This window comes from Salvelinus sp. IW2-2015, linkage group LG8 (genome assembly GCF_002910315.2).
Source record: "Salvelinus sp. IW2-2015 linkage group LG8, ASM291031v2, whole genome shotgun sequence".
NCBI lineage: Eukaryota > Metazoa > Chordata > Actinopteri > Salmoniformes > Salmonidae > Salvelinus > Salvelinus sp. IW2-2015.
In genome coordinates this window covers 17,500,891-17,508,849 of record NC_036848.1, presented here as the reverse complement: position 1 = coordinate 17,508,849, position 7,959 = coordinate 17,500,891, and positions in this window count along the sequence as shown.

Sequence of the window (7,959 nt, the reverse complement as noted above, 5' to 3'; positions counted from 1 at the left end):
GTGATGATATTGAAACAACCTGTAAAACTAATTGGATTTGAAAAAAGTCCTCAACGTAAGAGAATTTCTTGTTTTTTCCACCCAACTTAAAACACAAGTCCATTCACATGGTGACATTTGTTGTTGATTTCATGTTGAATTCACGTTAGTTGACAACTCAACCAAATGTATATAAATCAAAACTAGATGTTTAACTGACATCTGTGCCCAGTGGGAAGATCCTCCTTAAGATTTCAATCAGGAAATATACAGTTGGGTGAATACTGTATGTATCTAGCTCAACATGAGATGGACTGTGCTGATTTAATAATCAATGATYATCTCAAAATGTCATCATAATGTACAATTATTTTGCCCGTGAGCACATATCTTCCCCAATGTTACACTTGAATTCAGGGGCGGAACTTTGGTGTGGGGGACATCATTTTTTATTATTTTTTATCCGGTAGGATAAACACTCCAAAACAGCCTAGCCGATCCGCATGGTCTTAAAGCACACCGTTGCCTCGTTTTGTATCACATTCCATAAAACCGGGGGGGACAAAAATGCTATTTCTGTGAATATTATGCCCCTGCTTGAATTGTATTTTCTCCTTTAGGAGAGCGTTAAGGCATATGGAATATGCTGTTTGTGTTTTTCTGGCGACAGGCAGAATGGGACCCATCTGGAGCTGCATTAGACCAGGTAGTTAGAAGCAGATTGGAAGAGTAAAATAATATTTAGATTAGAACTGGGAAATTGTCTCTGTCAAGCATACTCGACACAATGCATAACATATATGAGAATAGACACTATGAGTGAATAGGCTCTAGTCTGACGTGAATGTAGTATATAATTCATGTCCTGTCTCACTTCTATTTTGGAGTGCTTGTATTGAAATGACAATTGCTTATCACTTGGTATCAAATGTTAGTGGGTTTACTGTGTTCAACACCATTGCATGCTACAGTAGCAGAATGCACCAAAACCAAAACTCCCACCAAAACGCTTTACTCAGCTTACAAAATGTATTTATCTATATTCACTCTATGTATTCTAACTTTTGATATTAGAGCTCAAAATATTCAACTCTGTCTTTGAGGTGAAGTAATGGATTCACGGTTAGTATAATCTTGCCTCAGCCGTCCCAAAAAAAACTTCCTTTCCAAAGCTGTCTGTCTTCTGGCAGGATGTCATTTGAGCTGGTGGAGCAGACCATTCTGTGGAACATCCACTGTTTATTTGGCAGAGCACTTTGGCAGAACTGAGCCTAGACCTGAACAAAAGGCCACCTGACACAGTTGAGGCCCCATGTGTTGCGTAATACACAAGATAAGACGCAATACATCGTTCTCATGCCACTCTCTATGGGTTCTAGGGTTAGCTAGTTTGAGGTGTACAACAATAGTCCCCAACAATAGTCCCCAAAACAAATCAGAAATGACAACCAGGTGGTTACAGCCCGCTTGCCTTTAGTGTTGTCTAGCCAAGGGTAACTTCTTTCAGTGTTCTGCTGGTATTGTATTGTCTGCTACTAGTCAGTCCCCTCCCCATTCTGCGCTGTGATTCTAGGTCAATAAGTATTTGGAAGTCAAAGAATTTCAAAGGGCTATGGCTGATCCCGGCTAATCCATTGACTGAACCCCCCATGGGGCGGTCTGTATGGTTTTACCTATGTAGATCAGCGCTCGGCGGTCACGTTTGTTTGGATGACTGGATCAAACCAAGAGGACTAATCCTACAGAATTAGTCCATTCATCAACCACCTCTTGACCAAAGAGGCAATGACCATTAAAAGAGTTACAAAAGAAATGCTTGAGGAATYGTTGAAAATGTATGTTTTGCTTCCCGTTTTTGAGGTAGAGGTCAACTGAACCACGGTCCCAACTGAAAAAGTAAAACGGTTTTGGGCAAATTGTAAGCTTTACAAAGAGTTTTGTTTTTCATATAAGGATGTTGAAACAACATAGTTGATTTAAGGGGTGTGTGGGAAAGTAAAAAAATATATGTACAGTACCAGTCAAAAGTTTGGACACTCCTACTCATTAAAGGGTTTTTCTTTATTTTACTATTTTCTACATTGTAGAATAATAGTRAAGACATCAAAACTATGAAATAACACATACGGAATCATGTAGTAACCAAAAAAGTGTTAAACAAATAAAAATATATTTTAGATTTGAGGTTCTTCAAAGTAGCCACCCTTTGCCTTGATGACAGCTTTGCACACTCTTTTTTTCACCCTCTTTTCCCCAGTACCAGTTAAACAAACGTATGGAAATATATATGGAGATAGTTTAGTGCTTAAAATAAAGGGATAAATACATGCAAAAAATAAGAAAATATGGTTTCCTGATCTATCTTATCTCTCAAACATAGGACAGACACTTCAGAACAAACTTCCTTTTTGATTATAATTTTTTGGACTGTTCCATGCAGTGAATCTGTTATTCAGTGTGTTTCTATCGGCTCAWAGCAGTAATGCCAAATTCAATGTTTGATACCTTAAGGGGTCTTAACATTCTAAATCAAATAGCTAAATGATCCATTGTATGACCATCTTAAAACAATTCCATATAATAGCTTAGAAACAGTTTCTTTCCTGTCTCACAACTTCTCATGCAAATCCCACACCTCTCACCTCCTAATTATGGCCCCAAACATTCCTTCAGGTCCTGTGAAGGACCCTGTACAGATCATTACAACATACAACATATGACTAATCTCCCACTTCTCACTCAAAGCCTTTGACCTTTCCCAAATGTAATCTCTATTACGAAACCATTTATGACCGCAATGACTGAAATGTACTTAACAAGTCTTGTCATCGCCGCACCTTTGTCAGCTTCTAAGCGGCCAATTGAATGTGAAACAGCTCACCAGGCAGCCCAACCCCTGCGGTGAACTTTCAGGTCTAAAGATTTCGGTCGGGTCGGACAGGTGGCTCCGACTGAGAGGCAGGAGCTCTCAGCGGCTCCTTTGAAATCCCCTCAACTGGAAAATGCAGCTGCTTTTCACACGACAATGACCTGCCCTGAGAACTGTTCCTCTGATGGCCCAGTGGATCGAATTCCACCTCCCGGCAGGTTATGGTCAGAATTGGATACTTCTGCTTTGTCACCTAGGCCAGTAGACTTTCAAGAAAAAGCTGGACCAGTTGATTCTCAACCAAATGAGTCATTTTCAGATGCTAATGTAAGGGGTTTAGCCAGGAAAACGAAACCATTGCACGAAGACGCATAAGCCCATGTGAATGAGCAAATAGCCTTGCTCTGTCATTTTTGTTGTGGCTAGTGTTGCAACTTTTTTTGAAGAAGAAGTACAGTGATAGGTATCCTTGTCCAATGCTCACATAGTGTAGGGACCGGTATTGCATTTTAAGAAGAATTATGGTGGAGATCAAATATCAGCCCTGATCAGTGCTCTGTGCATATCCCTGTTACTTTGTTGGAACGTACTGTACCAATTCACTGTACTGTATCAACTCACACACACACTGAACTGTGCTCATATTTCAATCAAATACCAGGGTTATCTGTGCACTAATGTCAGGGTTGGGTAGGTTACTTTCTAAATGTGAACAGTTACTAGTTACCTGTCCAAAATTGTAATCAGTAACGAAACTTTTGGATAAYGCAAACTCAGTAACGTAATCTGATTACATTCAGTTACTTTTAGATTACTTCCTCTTAAGAGGCATTAGAAGAAGACAAAAATGTATGTTACCAATTGAATGACATCTATTGCAGGATAAATCAATGTTAAAGTTTACATAGCTGGCCAATTATGGATGTTACATTTTACTTTATGGGTTGGTTATGTAGGCTTCTTCTAACCCATTGCTTTCTACTACATATAATAATACGATTCAATTATATCTTTACATTAAAAACCAAAGTCTATCAGAATTCCAGTCATTCCAATAAATGTTATACCCCTTGATCTTCAAGAATAGGACTTGGAAATATGGAAGTATAGATTAGCCATTCTTTCCCCCTGAGCATAACCCCAAAACGAAGGACTTATTAGCCAGCCATACTCTGTTGTTTATGATTTTGTTGTCATGGAGGACTGATTGGGCTCATTGATTCGAGTTGAAAAATAAATGCTGCGCTCATTGAATGGCATGCTTTGAGCGGTACTGAAAGTGCTATTTACATGTTAAAAATGAATGTCATATGCTGCATTTGCTGTAGGCCTATTGTTTACCTTTTTGTTGGTGACACTTTGATATCTTGATAATATGCAGCTGTTTAAAGGGCAAATCCACAGATGAAACAAAAGAAAATTGTTGCCCCGCCTCTGTTTTGGTGAAAAGCTGAGGGATCGTCCTGGAGAAATGTAACCACTCTCAGATTAATAGACAGAGCTATGGATGCAAGGACTGACCATCCATGATATCAAAATAATTGTTTTAATCATGTTTAAAATAATTGTTTTAATCATGAGGCTATACAGTGTTTGTTTACATTTCAAATATTTACAAAAATTGGAGAAAAACAAACTTATACTTTTGGTTCTCATGGAGTGTGACAGTTGAACTAAACTCATGACCCATTTATAAGTTAAATTCTTCAAGAATCAATGGATATATATATACTGTATATATATATATATATTTATAAAGTATTTACACTACTGTTCAAAAGTTTGGGGTCATTTAGAAATGTCCTTGTTTTTGAAAGAAATGCAAAAAAAAAAAAATATTTAAAGAAATCAAATTGATCAGAGATACATTGTAGACATTGTTAATGTTGTAAATGACTATTGTAGCTGGAAACGGCAGATTTTTTATGGAATATCTACATAGGCGTACAGAGGCCCATTATCAGCAACCATCACTCCTGTGTTGAAATGGCACTTTGTGTTAGCTAATCCAAGTTTATCATTTTAAAAGGCTCATTGATCATTTGCAATTATGTTAGCACAGCTGAAAACTGTTGTTCTGATTAAAGAAGCAATAAAACTGGCCTTCTTTAGACTAGTTGAGTATCTGGAGCATCAGCATTTGTGGGTTTGATTACAGACTCAAAATGGYCAGAAACAAAGAACTTTCTTCTAAAACTCGTCAGTCTATTCTTGTTCTGAAAAATGAAGGCTATTCTATGCGAGAAATATCCAAGAGACTGAAGATACCGTACAACGCTGTATACTACTCCCTTCACAGAACAGCGCAAACTGGCTCTAACCAGAATTGAAAGAGCAGTGGGAGGCCCCGGTGCACAACTGAGCAAGAGGACAAGTACATTAGAGTGTCTAGTTTGAGAAACAGACGCCTCACAAGTCCTCAACTGGTAGCTTCATTAAAAAGTACCCGCAAAACACCAGTCTCAATGTCAACAGTGAAAGGCGACTCCGGGATGCTGGCCTTCTAGGCAGAGTTCCTCTGTTCAGCATCTGTCTTCTTTTGCCCATCTTAATCTTTTGTTTTTATTGACCGGTCTGAGATATGGCTTATCCTTTGCAACTCTGCCTAGAAGGCCAGCATCCCGGAGTCGCCCCTTTACTGTTGATGACTAATGATGCCATTGACGCTACTGAAAAAGGTGACGCTACTGAAAAAGGTGGATACTGATGATGCTAATTATCTAAATATCCCAGTGATACACATGTAGCAACTCGTCAAATCCGCAAAGGAAATATCGAATACCAGAAGATGGAAAATCCAAATACCATCCGTGCTCATGTCTTCATATGCCTTTGGCAATATTGAATTAATCCAAAACAAACCAACACATCCAACGTCCATATTGATGTAGTTCAGTCCTTGAGCTGTTCTTGTCTATTACTGTTCTGTATTATGTCACGTTTCATGCTTTGTGTGGACCCCAGGAAGGGTAAAAACCAAGCCACGAGGTCAAAGGAATTGTMCGTAGAGCTCCGAGACACGATTGGGGAAGGGTACCAAAAAATGTCTATAGCATTGAAGGTCCTGAAGAACACAGTGGCCTCCATCATTCTTAAATGGAAGAAGTTTGGAACCATCAAGACTTCCAAACGCTGGCCGCCTGGCCAAACTGAGCAATCGGGGGAGAAGGATAATTGTCAGGGAGGTTACCAAGAACCCGATGGTCACTCTGACATAGCTCCAGAGTTCCTCTGTGGAGATGGGAGAACCTTCCAGAAGGATAACCATCTCTGCAGCACTCCACCAATCATTTATGGTAGAGTGGCCAGACAGACGCCACTCCTCAGTAAAAGGCACATGACAGCCTGCTTGGAGTTTGCCAAAAGGCACCTAAAAGACCATGAGAAACAAGATTCTCTGGTCTAAAGAAAACAAGATTGAACTCTTTGGCCTGAATGCCAAGTGTCACGTTTTGAGGAAACTAGTCACTGCTTATCACCTGGCCATTACCATCCCTACGGTGAAACATGGTGGTGGCAGCATCATGCTGTGGGATGTTTTTCAGAGGCAGGGACTGGGAGACTAGTCAGGATTGAAGGAAAGATGAACGGAGCAAAGTGCAGAGAGATCCTTGATGAAAACCTGCTCCAGAGCGCTGAAGACCTCAAGTTCCCCTTTCAAAAGGACAATGACCCTGAGCACACAGCCAAGACAAAGCATGAGTGGCTTGGGGACAAGTCTCTAAATGTCCATTAGTGGCCCAGCCAGAGCGCGGAATTGAACCTGATCGAACATCCCTGGAGAGACCTGAAAATAGCTGTGCAGCGACGCTCTCCATCCAACCTGACAGAGCTTGAGAGGATCTGCACAGAAGAATGGGAGAAACTCCCCAAATACAGGTGTTTGTAGCGTCATACTCAAGGCTGTAATCTCTGCCGAAGGTGCTTCAACGAAGTACAGAGTAAAGCGTCTGAATACTTATGTAAATGTCATATTTCAAATGTCTCTATTTAAATGTCTCAACCTGTTTTTGCTTTGTCATTATCAGGTATTGTGTGTAGATTGATCAGTAAAAAAAATGTGGAAAGGGGTCTATGAAGGTAAATCTGAATAATTCGGTAAATCTCAATACTTATCGAATGCACTGTATGTCATGACTGTTTACATCATTGTGTAGGCGTTSTGATGAAAGCATCAAACAACCTAGAACTGATAAAACTCATCTCTTCTTTTTCTAGGAAATTCAGCTGGTTTCAGGGTGACCCTGCTTCCTTGTCAGTGGGGCATGAGATGACTCCACAAAGCCATGTTTTATAGTCTCTTCTCCAGGTGACMGACTGCACTCACAGGTCAGCCGTGTTTCATTTTGATCTAGCAGAGATGAAACGAACATCACACAGGTGGGCATCTATCGCTGTCTGCACTAAGCTAACAAAGGGACTGTTGTGCTCATATGTCATGTTTATTGTGCATAGCAACATCTCCCGAGGGGTAATCTGAGAACAGCAAAAACACTGTCTGGAAAAGCACAAGAGCTAGGAGGCATATGCTTTCTAGAAGACATACAGTACCAGTCAAAATGTAGGACACAACTACTCATTACTATTTTCTACATTGAGAATAATAGTGAAGACATCAACACTTCGAAATAACACACATGGAAAAAAAATTGTAACCAAAAAAAGTGTGGATTTTAGATTGTTCTAAGTAGCCACACTTTGCATTGATGACAGCTTTGCACACTCTTGGCATATTCTCAACCAGCTTCACCTGGAATGCTTTTCCAACAGTCTTGAAGGAGTTTCCACATATGCTGAACACTTGTTTGCTGCTTTTCCTTCACTCTGCGGTCCAACTCATCCCAAACCATCTCAATTGGGTTGAGGTCGGGTGATTGTGGATGCCAGGTCATCTGATGCAGCACTCCATTGCGCTCCTTCTTGGTCAAATAGCCCTTACAAAGCCTGGAGATGTGTTGGGTATTGTCTGTTAAAAACAAATGATAGTCCCACTAAGCGCAAACCAGATGGGATGGCGTATTGCTGCAGAATAATGTGGTAGTCATGCTGGTTAAGTGTGCCTTGAATTCTAAATAAATCACAGACAGTGTCACCAGAAAAGCCCCCCCCCC